We start from the raw sequence: 14,675 nt of genomic DNA on the forward strand, positions 1-14,675 counted from the left end.
ACTCCTGCTGCTGTTGTTGTGTGTTGTTGAGTTTTGTATTTATTTTATTCAATTTTATTAGATTTTTTTTCGAAATGCACTAAGGAGTGGCACCCAAATTTCGTTGTATGCTGTACAATGACAGAAAAGGCGATTTTGATTCTGATTCTGATTATGTCAGTCAGAATCGTCCTGTTGGAGATAAGGGTCACCAGTTAGCATCAGGACATTTTAATACGTGGGTTGCTGCTTGGCCTGGCATGGCACAATACGGTGCTGGTCCAAGGGCAGGTGGTCATTAAAGGGGCCGTGATCTCCCCGACCCCCGCTGAATAGCTCATGGCCACGAGGACGGTCAAAGAAAAAGTGGAATGAGGAAGAGTTGGAAGGGAAAGACAAAAAAAAAAACGGGGCAGATAAAGTTTTTGGGCGCAGGCATGGCGGAGCTCTTTCAGTCGCGTCTGCGGGCAGCGCTTCAGAGCGGATGTGTTAACAGTTTCAGGCTCAATGGAGGGAGAAATCCTCACAAAGGGAGGTGTACAAATATTGTGGGAAATCCGTCCCCTCTTTAATATTTCATGAAGGCCCACAATCTATTCATGGGACTCCATTCCTTTGGAGGGGCTCGCATTCAGGCTCACTCCGCAGGCTCAATGGGCAGCCGTTAATTGAGTGCCCGTTCATTCTTGGTCTCCCTGGTAGATTGTTCCCCCTTGAATGCCCTCGCCTCTTCATCCTCCTCTTCTTCTCCCTGAGAGTGGCCCAAAGAAAAAGGGGGCATGCCTTGCTGGTGGTGCTTGTGGGAGAGTGATGAAGGAGACAGGGGGCGGCGGTGGGGGCTGATGAAATATGATAATAGGGCCAATAGGGGATGCTAGTGCCTACAGCGCTTGGGGCAGGGGGCTAATCCTCAGGGCGAGGCTGCATTTCCCCCTAGATGGCAGGAGCGTGTGGGCTTGTATATGTCAGAGGGATTCTAAGGAGGAAGGGGGGGGGGGGGGGCTGTGTGAATTTGTTTAATGACCAAGAGTTGCTCTGGGACACAAAAGCTAAAATAAATCAACCAGGAGTATTTCTCCTTTCAGCGTTTTAGACCTGCATGTGCAGGCGTCTGGGTGGCTTCTGTCCACGTTTGTATTTCCAACTTTTTGAACACGATCCATAAAATGTCTATAATTCAGGGTTGTCGAAACATGTTTTTTTTTTCTATTTCAGTTCTACCCGTCAACAGTCTTTGAGCATGAAATGCAACCAATGTATCATAATCCAGTACTACTATCAGTACTACTGTAATCCTAACCCCAAGCATTGTGTGACTTCATCTAACCCAAGGACATTTGAAATAAACTTCATAACTAAATTGATAGAAAACAAAACATAAGTGGATGGGAATGTCGAGGCGTAACTTGCTGCAGGCCTCCAGCTGGAGCCTCCGCTCCTGATCCCGAGATTAAAAGTCATCCTATGCTTTCTAAGGGCCTGTAAGACCCTGGGAGCCTGACTCAGTCCCAGTGACTCGCCTTTCATGCTCCAAACTGTGTCCAACGGGCTTATGTGCCAGCTCGGGAGAGAACCTGCAGAGAGGAAAATCTTCCGCATCCAACACTCACAAGTGAATATGCACACACAAACCGTGGACGCATGATTTCGCCCGGCCCAACCACACCGGCTATCCTGCGTGGGACCCCCTCGGTGGAGTGTGGCAAAGCCATGCTAAATGGATTTTGCAGAGGAAGGGACTTAAAGCTTTTCATTGGCTTCAGTTTGTTGCACTCGAGTGCATCCAGGGCCTTTGATGGATGCGCTCAGGCGCGCGCTCATTCTCTATCTGTTATAAATGGAAAATACTGTGCATATAAACACTACATAAATGGCCTGCACACTTTTTTTAATTTAATTCTGTGAAAGATGTCGTCACTGATGTGTCAGTGAAGTTTTAAGTGGCTGTTTCTTATAGTATGTTCCCTGTGATGGACTGGCAACTCATGCAAAGCGTGGTCTGCCGTTTGCACAAAAAGTCAGCTGGAACAGGCTCCAGCTCCCTCAACAGGATAAGCGCAGTCTACAAAATGGATCAGTATCAAATTGTAAACCTGACATTGCAAAACGAAATCAATAAATCCTGCAATATGATTGTATTTTAGTTGGTAAAGCAGCAATTTCAGACAAATATCTTCTCTGATTTAATCCCTGGCGAACCACCGGCTCAGGAGGAAGTAATCCAGGAACAGTCTAATCCAAACATCCCCGGATATGGAGAACTCTCACCATGTTGCTCCGCTGGGCCTTTGTGTTATTCGGGAATTAACGCCACAAGTGTCGTCTGAGCCTCACATTGACTTGTGATTAGGACAAACTATTGGCTGGAGGTTTTACTGGTATTTGTTTGGTCTGTGGTGGCTAAATGCATTGCTACACATTCTGTATAACTTCAATCAAACAGTTTTTTTTTTTTACATTGTTTTGATGCATAATATTTTTTGTTAACATTTCCCAATAAAAAGTATAATAGTCAATTGAAGTCTTTTAATCAATCAGGCATGTTTTAATCAACCTTTTCAGGCACAACGCTCACCATAGTGAATCTTTTTGTCATGTTATCAGGTTACAGGGTGCATGGAAGGGTCAAATCTAAAATATTTTTAAAACAGCACAAATGTGGGATTAAATTTAAACTGTCAAGGGTCGAACTCATGAATTGAAGTTCATTATGATCAAGGTTTTCAATATTTTTTTTAATATAATTTCAAGCGCTGTCAATGTCTTGAAAATATATTTGTTTTTATTTGACTGACAAGTATATTCCAGAACAGTGCAAACATTTGAAATTCCTTGGCCAGTAATTAGTGCACCAACAAAATCTCTGCATTGCCTTGCAGTGCAGAAGTTGATCAATGCAATTTACGTTTTTTTTCTTTCTGAATCAAAAATGAACTCTCTCCGTTTCTGGTTATTTTATTGATTTTCAATAAAAGGGCACCATAAAATCCGTTTTCATTGTGGAACGCTTGCCCGCTATAGTCTATAAATTAATTCCGCTAAGTGGCAGACACACAAGCCTCCATATTATTTATACTTTTACTGCAGGCGACGGTGTCACTTAGATAAACACAGCAGAAGTTCATCTCATCGGGCACACAAAAAGCCAGAGTGTGCCGCTTCCAATGGTTCTGCTGAACTTTGACCCGCACGGGTCACGGAGTGCATTTGTCCCTCGGTAATTGGACAGAAGGGCCCTTTCGCTCTTCATTTAACCTTCGGGGTTCCAGATCTTTCTTCCGAGTCTACCATAAAGCTCGCGGTCCTGACCGAGTGTTTCCAGGCCTGTTTTTCCACCCCCATTGCAGGCTTTTGAAAGCCGGAGAAAAGCTGAAGTGTGCTCGCCCTGTTGGACACAATGGTAGAGTTAGTGACCCCTGACCTGACGGTCCCGGGCTTTTCTTCCTGGATCAGGCGCTGCCTTTCGCCACGCTGGGTTATTGCTGTACAGCTTGGCAACGGAGCCGGGGGTAAACACTTGTTAAGATTGCACTTCTTTACTTCACTTGAGGTTCCCCCACAACTTGTTGTCTCTCACAGACACGCCGCTTCTAGATTTGTTTCTTGTTTGGGAGGTCCGTTTGAGTACTTCCAGCAGCAGCTTGATCATCCATCATTCTGACTTCTCTTTGTCACTTCTGCAGCGGGGAGCACATGTTGCTGGCTGAAGTCATCAATGTATTGGACCTGCAGATGCTTTGATGGGAAGCGTTTAGTGTGAATTTAGGACGGAATGTTTTGGAAGATGTCGTTAAACATCACAACGTGTTGAACGAGAAGCTCATGGTGCCATCATCTGGATTTTTTACTCTAGTCTAAATGTGGGTGGGAGATCATCACAGGGTACATTGTTTGTAGACAAACAGCCTCGATCGTTTTGAGTCTTCAGTTCACCTGACATGCATGTTTTGAGAATGTGACAGGAAACAAGGACATGAAAATGGGAACTGCGATTCAAACACACAAACGCTACGAGTGAGGTAAGCACGCTAACCGTATACACTGCAGCGCAGTTTATTTATCTATTTCGTTTCTTTATAGAATTGCGGCCCGGCAGACCAGTGGTTAGCACGTCGGCTTCACAGTGCAGAGGTACCGGGTTCGATTCCAGCTCCGGCCTCCCTGTGTGGAGTTTGCATGTTCTCCCCGGGCCTGCGTGGGTTTTCTCCGGGTGCTCCGGTTTCCTCCCACATTCCAAAAACATGCATGTCAGGCTGATTGGACGCTCTAAATTGTCCCTAGGTGTGAGTGTGGGCGTGGATGGTTGTTCGTCTCTGTGTGCCCTGCGATTGGCTGGCAACTGATTCAGGGTGTCCCCCGCCTACTGCCCGGAGATGGCTGGGATAGGCTCCAGCACCCCCCGCGACCCTAGTGAGGATCAAGCGGTTCGGAAAATGGATGGATGGGTTTCTTTATAGAGTATTTGAACATTATTATTTTGGCAGGACTCCCCCCGTGTAACTTAATATGACCACTCACAAATTCCAGTCGGGTATGTTAAGCATCTATTTTCACAATCCAGCTGTTGCGGCATGTCTGTGACCTTAAATCCTACCTAATTGGGAGTCCGCAACATCCGAAATGACTTCCTTTCCTTAATCTCTCAAGTGCTGCCCTGAATCTTTGCGTAGCATTGCGCGGTCGCCGTGGAGACCGCCTGTCCGTCCACGTGGTGCGGCCAGATGCCGAGCATGCGGCCGCGGTACGTGGAGCATCCTGTGAGGTGGCCACAAACATATGGGTGTAGAAAGGAGAACTCTCCTGGAGCTGCTAACCTCTCTCCTCGGGGACACAAAGCTTTTGTCCCGAGCCTGTCCTCCATGCCACTTAATGGTGCACAACAGCAGTGTACAGTATTGTCAACTGCGCTCTCCTTCTGTGGTGCCATCAGTCACTCAATAGCTGGCCCGCTCCCTCCTCGGCTCTCAATCCCAGTGGGTGTTTTAGTGTCCTCTTCTTTCATCCCTTTCCCCAGCCGCCTCCTGCCTTTGCTACTTTTGCTCACTTGCTCACTGTTCCAACTGAGTGATGAGCTAATTGTCTGAGAACAATTAAGCCATTGGATTCCTCCACCATTATGTCATCATGTGTGCTTTGTTTTCAAATGGGCCCAACAGAATACAGGAAAAGGCCTGGAGGTCACTTTGATATATGCCTGTGTTGGATGTGTGAGGCTCTCACCACCCATCCATCCATTTTCTAATCTGCTTATCCTCACAAGGGTCACGGGCATGCTGGAGCCTATCCCAGCTGTTTTTCGGCAGTAGGTACACCCAGAGCTGGTTGCCAGCCAATCGCAGGGTACAAATAGACGAACAACCATGCCCCTTTTGTGTCCCAGAGCAATCACACCTTGGGACAATTTGGAATGTTCAATCAGCCTGCTATGCATGTTTTTGCAATGTGGGAGGAAACCGGAGTACCCGGAGAAAACCCACACAGACACAGGAAGAACATGCAAACTCTACACAGGAAGGCCAGAATCGAACCATGCACCTCTGCACTGTGAGGCCAACGTGCTAACCAGTCACCCACCGTGCTCTTCCCATCCGGTCCCAAATAAGTGGTCAGAGTGAAGCCTGAGGTTTCAACTCAGGGCCGCAAAAGTCAAAATTGGAATTCATTTCCAGAAAAATCTTTGAAATAAAGTGCAACTTTAAACAATGCTGTTTAGCCCGTAAGAGAAAACCAAAACATGTAGTAGAAAAAAAAAGATCTTAAATCATAATTTCAAACGTTGCTGCGCGTTATTGGGAAAATCACATGATCCGTGACATGGGTGTTGAATATTGTGAGATTTATATTCATAGGATACTGAACATATACCGAAACAAATGTTTATTATCTAATGAAAGAAATAGATTTTTTCCTTCACACGGCAAAATAAGTAGGATCAAAGTATTCTTAGTTAATTATTTGTAATAACTTATTACGATGTAGATATTTTTTCGAAACACTGAATCAAAAATTAAAACAGATGGTATGAAAAGGGCGGTCCTGTGTGGGAATTAACAGGAATATGAACCGGAGTTAACAGAAATAAACAGGAATATGTCATTATCATTATATGTCCAAACTTTCTTAATCAAACAGGAGTTGCTTCTGGAAACTCACCTCAATTCAGGCCTCGCATGCATGCCCATCTTTGTTAGCCCAAACAGGGGGAAAAGTGATTTATTAGGCCTGGTTAAATAATGAAACGGCTCAAAGGCCTCTCCCCCTTGTCAGCGCAATAAAATGTGCCTGTGCCCTTTCAGTTCTCAAGAAATATGTCCCCTCTAAATAGACAGGTGACCCAAACAGCTGGGAGAAAGCTTTGCCCAAGATGCGATGTCTGCACATTTTTAGCCCCGCCGCCCCCATTGTTAGCATGATGTCACATCTGTGACCCCGTCTGCTCGCTCCGCCATTAAAGTTGTTCATCCTCTTCTCTGCTCATACCTTCCGCTACATTACATCCTGTCTGGCTCCCTCCCTGCACGTGAGGGTGCAAGCTTTGCTCCGCGGTGTGGCAATAAGCCGCTCTCCTCCTTGCGTCTAATCCTGTTTTAATTTGACACTCCTCGCTGGACACACGGGGCCGCTTCCCACGATGAATAACATGGAATGTTGGCCAAATTCTTATACATTTACTTTATAGGACGGGGTCCCGATGTGTTTTTATTTTATTTCATTTTCATGGCATTTAACTTCAAAACTAGTCGCAGTATGTCAGATAGGGAGCAATTCTTATTTCAAGATGTTTCGTGCCGCTTCCAGCTGTACATTACACCATGAAACTAAACATGAACATGAACAACTGATTATTAAACCTTTAAACAACTTAAAAGGTGGCAGGCACAGCAAACAACAAAACTCACGCGCATATGTTGTTAATTCTCTGTGTAAAACAACAAGCTTTTTTTTTTCTGCTTCAACTCTCAATGATTCTTGTAGCACCATTTTGAAAACTATTATCTATCTCAAAACAACTCACAGAGTTAGCAAAAGTAAAAAACGCAAACGCTGCTTGTATTGAGTTTTTAATTCTCTAACACACAACTCACTGCTTTACACTTCATTTCCAAATGATCGACACACTCCTTACAAAGCTATACACATTCATGGCTCTTATTTACACTATTCTGCCAGCGGTCTGGCCGCATTGTCAAAGGATACAACTATTTTAGATCATTAGTTCACTTTCCAGTCCGCCTGACCCCTACGCAAAAGCCACAGGTAAGCTGTCATTGTGGAATACAACGGCGGCGGCAGAAAGAGTGAGAAGGGTGAGAATTGTATCTTCTTCCTCGGGAGGCCCGAGGAAGAAGACGTGGAGGTGAAGAAGCAAGTGAGAGAGGAGGAGGAGAACAAGAAGGTGAAGGAGGAAGTGGACTGAGAAACAGAATTACTGATGACATCAAAACTACAATAGTTGACCATGTAAATCGACCATGGAAATGACGCAGAGGGGTGACACGCTGTGCTTTGATTTTTTTATTTTTGAGGGTGCACATGCGTGCTTGACGTATATTAAGTTTTACGCTGGGCAAGTCAGCCAATCGCAGGGCATGCAGAGACGAACAACCATCCATGCTCATACTCACACCTAGGGACAATTTTTGAGTGTTCAATCAGCCTGCCATGCATGTTTTTGGAACGTGGGAGGAAACCGGAGTACCCGAAAAAAAACCACGCAGGCACGGACGGGGAGGACATGCAAACTCCACGCAGGAAGGCCTGAGCTGGAATCGAACCCGGTACCTCTGCACTGTGAGGTCAACGCGCTAACCACTGGATCACCGGGCCGCCTGAAAAAAATTCCGTAAAAATTAATTAACTCATTCACTCCCAAAGACGTTTTTAAACGTCTTTTCAGACTTGGTCTAGAATTGACTGGTAACGAATGAGTTAATTATCCCGCCTCTGAAGACGCTGACCCACCGGACATCTTCCCGCTATGCTCGATGGCCAAGTCCAGCCCTGACCAGTCGTGGTACTAGGAGTTGGATTAAAGATAGCCCAGGTATGCGCTCCCCACCACTGGAAAATACACGCAAACATAGAAATATATTCACACACTCACACTGAGTGAGCGTGGTGTGCGATACAGCCGAGAACACCCAGTCTTCCCCATCCCAGCTTGTGGTTAATGATCTGCCTGTGCGGCCTGGCTGTGTGACAGCAGAGGCGAGCTCTGCGGTGTTAATGAGAGAAGAGGACGGATGAGCCTCCTCCTCTCACACACAGCCCTTTGTCTCTGTCGTTTCCCCCCCATCATTAGCCTAATGTGGCCCTCTCCCCCCACTAAAAAGGCCACTGCCGGTTTGCCAGTAGGTTCACAAATGCAAATGCCAGACTTGTGCTAATAGAGGTAAATGAAAATTAATTGATTCTCATTCAAAGGTCTTTTCACTCGCCTGTTCTCCCTCGGTGTTTTCTTAATAGGCAGACCTTGTCCCCTCAACAATAAACACTCTCCCTAAACCTTAACTCCTCCAACATCTTGCATTGTGCTCGCCATTGCTGCGGAGAAAGGAGACGACACAATGGCGAGCACGGGAGATGAATGAGATATGTTTTTTTGTTCGCCATACCTTGATTGTTGGATGTTCAAGACAATCCCTCTTCGAGGTTCTTGATCTGGACCATACGCCAAATTTAAAGTCACCCGTTTCCACTGATGTGACATTTGCAAAGCATTAAAAGACCACCGATAAATGTTTTCTCCTTGCCAGAACTTGCATATTAGTAACTCATTGACTCCACTTACAGTGTTCCATTTTATATACAAAATATGGAAGAGTAAATTCAGAATAGTTGAACCATCTAAGGACGGTTATAGAAAACGCGATTCCAATGCCTTGGTACGGACAGCAAGTTCCAGAAAAATATGCCACTAAAGACTCAACTCTAGAGGTCAAAGGACAGCCATGCATGACTGAACGAGCGTCATCAATGTCTCATCAGGCGTCAGCTCAGTGACCATGACAGAGTCCAAGTGTGTCGTTTTGCAGCCGTATGACCGTTAATATTGTTTAAAAAAAGTGACAGTAATGTCTTTGTGGAAGATGACTTGCAAAAGGCTGAAATAAATGTTGCATCCAGATAAATGTAGATTAACTCATGCACTCCCAAAGACGTTTTTAAACGTCTTTTCAGACTTGGTCTAGAATTGGCTGGTACTGAATGAGTTAATTGCCCTATTAGCTTGACAAGCTAAGCTAGCTAGAACCACAGATTGTGGCCTCATGTTGGCGGAATGAAAACAATCTGGAGTGACATTTACTTAGTAAAGCAAATTTTACAAGGATAGTTTTCGAAGACTTTTTCCAAAGTACTTGGACAGTAACGGTCACTTGAGGAACAAAACCACAAGTTTCAAATAGGGAGACTTTACCACCTGAGTCATGGCACTTCTCTGTTACTCAATACCTGCTGTCTCCAAGAAGAGACCTCATAAATGGGTCGATGCTCCGAGTATTCCGCCTGACACCAGTAATACTGTATACGATCACACAGAAGGAGCAGCATGGCTCTGGTTGTACAGCGCATGGCTGTTTCCCAACCTGAAGGTTATCTTTATCCTCAGGGAGTCACGTGGCCGTGACTCGATTCATTCAGAACGTGCATTTTTCTTGATCTATTGCAGTGCGGCTGTTTGTTAGGATTTTCCAGAGAAGCTCATAAGCAACCCAGTACACAGACAAAAAAGGTTATCTTTGTCTCACAGTGGTAAAGTTGCCTTTTCTTTATGAGGACATGAGCGTGTGATGCAGCTATCATCAGAAGGATGGCCACGTTACATGTTTGGAGATAAAGCGCAACGCAAACGTCTCCCTGACTCTTGTTCTGCTCTGCCACTGTCTGTTTATTTTTCCAATCAATTGATCACCTTTTGCCTTTTGTCACTAACCAAGCCTCCGTGTGCAGCGTTTTCCTTCTCGCCTTCCTCCTGCAGTCACGGAAGCAAGGATTGGTGGTGAAACATTAACCAGAAGCGTGGTGCCCGCAGGAATGACGCAGTTGTCATCTACCAATCCCACGATTGGTCATGAGCCTGTGAACTGTTATCGAGGGTCATCTGCGGGGGTCACGTTGGCTTTTCAGCCAGTTTTGATGAGACGGAAGCTCATTATTCTGTTACATGTTACGATAGAAAACGTTATGGCTACGGGGCCAAATAATTTGAAGCGGTGTGATTACCCAGTTTGAACAAGCCTGATGAAATACAGAGGATGTTTGTGAAAGTTGCACCCACGGTGTTTTCTGTCACTGAAAGCACATTGACCTCCCAAAATGTCTCATTCTTCTCTGCTTTTAGCCAGTCGGCTAGCTTGACATCATTCCAAAGACCATACCGTGAGAGCCGAGCACCAATCAGGGTAACAAGCACAAATGTGAAAAAAACACCTTATAATACGCTATATGCTCACACATACAAAACATGACACGTTGCGGAGTCTCAAACCAATCAAAGCCAATAAAACCAACAAAGCTGGGCTGTGTTTGTGAAAGAAAAAAAAAAAGGAGAGATGGCCCTTCAATAGCAGCTCGTGAAAGGAGCGCCGTTTGCTAAGCTATCATTCTTTGCGCTATGGCTCCCATGCCTGTACAAGCTTGCTCCCAGCTCCACACACACTTGTTGTCATTGTGACACGCTGGCAGAGTGAAGCCTCTGTAGTCTCGGGATCAATTGAGAGCCTCACAACACCACACTGAACCAGGGTGCCATTTGTTAGGGACCGCCACCCCCAATTCCACCCCGCATCGAAAACCCCCTTCACTCCCCATCTGTCAGGAGCCCTCCGAGGCACTTTTTGTGTCCTTCGTGGACATGTGAATGTAAGTGGGTGGGAAAACGGAGGTTAATCAAGATCTGGATGTGGATGAGGGTGGGAGGAGGGCGCACATATGAGAAATTGAATGTGTGCCAAGTCATTATGTTGATTTCCTTTTTTTCTTTCTCTCCACAAGACATTGAAAGAATACTTTCTTGAACGCTCCTTTCTCCTCAGCCGGACAATCTTCTACCTCCTGTGTTGCCCATTTTTGTGCCCAGAGGGACGGATATATGGGAATCGGGTCAATTAAGGAAAACTTTGCGCTGGTAAGGGAAAAAAAGGAGCAAGGGTGCTGTTATTTCAGAACTGTGCTCGCAACTATGGTCATCCCACTTGTTCCAAACAAACTTCGTTGGCTCCCACAAACCCAGCATATTACTCATCATTACCTGGATAGCACCTCACAACCTCTCGACCTGTCCAAACTCCTCCACCGCACTGCCTACAGACAAGGGGCATATTTATAGTAGTTTACTTGAAACTGTCGCTCCATTTTTCACGCAATTCAATACTTTTAGAGTGTTTTGTCGCATCGACATCCGATTATGAACCATCTCACAACTTTGGCGTATTCATCATTTTATAGCAAGAGCCAATAGAAAATCAGTCGCTCTTGTTATTTTAGTCAGTAATAGTAAAGTAGTATGAGCTATCTGCTGCGATGCTCCGTCGGGACGTTTTTGCATCCCTCTTCTTGCAGGCGCACCTGCAAAGTCTTAAAGTGCACACTTGGGCATGTCTGCGCTATTGATGATTCACAAAACACAGAACAACTATTTGTTCTTCTCCTCTCAGGCTCAATTCACGAGTCGGGGGCGCTCAAAACAAACCGTTTCCTGCTGACCGCCGCCTTAGATGGGGGGGTTCATGTTGGTTCTAGCTCACAAAGAGACAGGTGGTGAACTTTGAGCTGTGGGACTGACCCCACTCTCTTCCAGGGGTTAGGTGGAGAAACAGATGTGCCTAAACTTCACTCATGGACAACAGAATGAGGCCCGCTCGTCAAAGGACTCTATTTTCCCCTTCGTGTGGGTGAAAGTGAACCTCAAAGTGGAAGAAGGTGGGTCGAATTGGGATACGGCATTCTGCTTGTGTCAGTAATTGGTGCAGGCTTTTCCAGAGCCAAACAAAAATACAAAAGTGGAATTATCTCGTGGTGAACAAAATGTTCAATGCTGATGAATTCCCTTGTTCCACCAGTAGGTGGCACTCTAGGCTGACAGTTCTTATGTCGTGATCCGCAGTGTGGGAATGGCATACCCACCCATGAAACCCACTTGATGCAGAAAACCTTTGAGTCATTCATGTAATGATGTGTGGGACACTGAGTGCCACCAAACACTGGACATTTGCGTTTTGCTTAAGACGGAGGATGTGTATAATTACTAATATATAGAAATATAATATATAAAGATGACTATATAAATATTTTGATATTTAATGACTACGCAATGCCATCAATTCAATTTTTTAACTTATTCATATTCATGATTTTATGAGACCAAATTAACTAGGCCGAATCTTTTGCACAACTCACAAGGATCCTGGTAACCTTTCGCGCTGTCTCCACACCACACAAGGTTAGCATTCTTTTCTGCTAAAAAATAGCTGCTCAACAAAGACAGATTCATTTTAGCTAAAAAAAAATAATAATAGTTCCAAGTAGGAATAAAGACATACATGTTGCCCTAACTTTACATATGAGGACTGAAAAGCTGCCAAAAATATATAAAAATAGAGAGAGATTATTTTACATGTAGCATTTTTTTACTGCACATGAATGAGTTTATAAAATTAGATAAAATCAGAAGCAAACCGTTTTTGGAACTGTTATCAACAATATATAGGAATAGGATGAGTTACTACCATTGTTTCCTTTTGTATGAACAAAGCAAACAAAATGTCATTGTGCTCCGATACTGTGTGCACTCACATATTCTAGTGGGTTATTTTTCACAATACATATAATTTATTATAAAGGAAATTTAGAATAATTCATTTTGTCCAACAAGCACAAAGTGTGAATTTGTAATATCGGTTGCCTAGGCTATGGCTGCAAATGTTTAACATGCCATTGAAATAACATGCTGCACTTACAACGGCTCCCGTCTAATGAGTGCTGGTTCTGCTCATAATTAAAAACATCACGAGATTGGAAAGTCAGTCGAGGGACAATGGCTGGGAAAGGTAATAACGGCCCATTTAAATCACCCGAAATGGGACACATGCTTGGACGTAGGGGAGACCTTTTCTTTTACCTTTCAGTCATTGCCCGAAATTATAAGAGCCCGGAGCGTCATCTCTCTCCCAGCATGCCGCCGGGGCTATGAGGTCCATGAGCATCCTCAGCGTGAACCCTCTCAATTTTTTTTTTCCAAGGCCAGAAGAGTCATAAATGTCTTGTTCCTATTGTGTGGGAACTCATCTAGGACATTGTCCCCGTAACTCTGCCCACCAGTAGCCAATAAGTGGAACATGATCTCCTATCGAGCAGCGGTCTAGCATTCCTGACATTTCCAGCCGGCTGTCTGCCATAAGGTCGCAAGAGACGGCATCAAACAACAAGACACCTTGCTGTGGTCCCTTTGCCCGACGGGCTTGTCTGCGCAAAGGAATGCCATTGTTTTGAGTGAACATCTGAAAAACGGAACAGACTGACATTTGTGAGATTGTCTTTCAGTGAAATAACAACATGACAGCGATGGCGGGTTCCCCCAAAATTGGAAAACTATAGTAAATAAAGAACTAGAAGAGAAAAAATTGCAGTACAGTGGTACCGCTACTTACGAAGTTAATTGGTTCTGGAATCATTTTTTTAACGAGAAAAGTAGACACGCGTTTTCCACGTAAATGCCCTAATCCATTCCAAGATCCACAAAATTCAGACATTGATGTTTGCTAAAGCATAAAAAATGCATCAAAATATGTAACGAGAACATGTTGCGATTAGATTATTGCACAATAAATGAGAGATGTGCATAATGTAAAAAACAAAGAAGAGAGTAAAGAATAAAAATGATGGTCACTTAACTTTTCACTGCGCCACCATTGTTTTTTGCCCTATTTTGTCCATGTTCTCTCTCAGAAGTGGTTTTTGAACCATGGCCATTAGCTTTTGTCAGCGCTTGACAATCCTTTGAAAATTTCCAAGGCATAGGCATCAGCAGAGTGAGCGATTGCCGGATTAGTGAACACTTTTACTGGGTGATTCACATTTACGTAAAACTATCCGAAGGTCTCATGGCTCGAGGAGCAAATGACGAGGACGATGCAGAGACACATATCTATTTATCTATTTACACGCAAAGACACATTCGGAAGAGGTCCCTCTTAGCCAATGGGATGCCAGTAAGATGCCAAATAATAGCCAATGACAAAGCAGCTATTAGTATGTTGCGTCCCGGAAACTCGGAGCTGCGACTAGCAGACCAAACTGTATTTTTACCTTTCGTATGTTGAAATTTCTTTCGTAACAAGAGGCAATATTTTTCTACAACTTGAAAATTTCGTATGAAGAGACGTTCGTAAGTAGAGGTACCACTGTATATGGTGTATCTTACTTTATGGCGAGCTCTGTTGTATGTGAGGTGTGTAGGCCTGCTGCATACCCGATCAACATGGTCGAAACCAAATAAACTGTTGCCGAGGGCATTGGGTTCAACAACTCGTTTCGTGAGTTGTTGACAGCCGCTGGATTTGCTGCAAGTCTGGTGAACAGTGACGTAACGTCACTGATGTAGCAGCCAATGGAATATGCACGTGAGTTGAAACCCAAAAGTGTTGTTCCATCATGATGAAAGGCATTTCTAATATTTTGGTTCCATTATTCATCCA

Source organism: Hippocampus guttulatus, chromosome 1 (assembly GCF_054856545.1).
Source record: "Hippocampus guttulatus isolate MCC_2025c chromosome 1, RoL_Hgut_1.0, whole genome shotgun sequence".
Lineage (NCBI taxonomy): Eukaryota > Metazoa > Chordata > Actinopteri > Syngnathiformes > Syngnathidae > Hippocampus > Hippocampus guttulatus.